Here is a 704-nt window from a genome sequence, read left to right as displayed (position 1 = left end):
GGTGTACTATTTTTTTTTAAATAAAGAAGGGCACATAGTTGACATTTGTATGTCTACAAGGGCCAGGCAGAACGTTAAGCAATTTCTATACATCGTCTTGGTTAATTCCTATGCCAATTTCCTAGAGGATGTATAGTTAATCTCATTAAAGAAAACCTAAACCTATAATTGGAACCGGGAGGCATCTTAGTGTACGGGTTGAGGATGAGCTTCATGGCATAGATTTGGCCTCTGGACTCCCAAGCTGCTGAACCTGAGGCGCTCGCTTCGTCTCCCTGGCTTTCTGTGTAAAATGGCGATGACGGTGCCAGTGAGGATTGTGCCTGTTATATCATTTTACTTTCATGAAGCTGTGCCAGAACAGGGACTTGAACCCTGGTCCTTCCGATTAATAGTCTGATGCTCTTCCAACTGAGCTAACCGGGCTCCTGGCTGCTATATCATTTTATTTCATAGGAATACTGTGAAGAATTGAGAAGCAACTATGTGCAAAGTATTTATAAACAAGCATTTATAAAAACAATTAATATGTCCTGCGTGTTATTAATGTAAAAGGTGTTCAGCTCATCAAGGGGGAAAATAACGGTAGATACTTTCCTGACACTCGCTTTTCTCCTTCTGTTTGACCTCTCTGGGTTGGAAGTGCTGGTGATGCTCCTGAGGTCACCTGACTCACAGGTAGTTAGGGAAGCCGGAAGTGGTGC

General features: G+C 42.8%; 1 non-coding gene across 1 annotated transcript; it reads right to left on the bottom strand.

Annotated features, from left to right (window-relative positions):
- Positions 1–353: 353 nt before the first annotated feature.
- Trnan-auu lies at positions 354–426 on the bottom strand. Its single transcript has one exon. It is a non-coding gene; the product is annotated as a tRNA-Asn (tRNA).
- Between the last annotated feature and the right edge of the window lie 278 nt (positions 427–704).

The sequence above is a fragment of the Octodon degus genome, unplaced genomic scaffold, assembly GCF_000260255.1.
Source record: "Octodon degus isolate 3935 unplaced genomic scaffold, OctDeg1.0 scaffold00026, whole genome shotgun sequence".
NCBI lineage: Eukaryota > Metazoa > Chordata > Mammalia > Rodentia > Octodontidae > Octodon > Octodon degus.
This window is presented reverse-complemented; position numbering and strand designations above follow the sequence as displayed.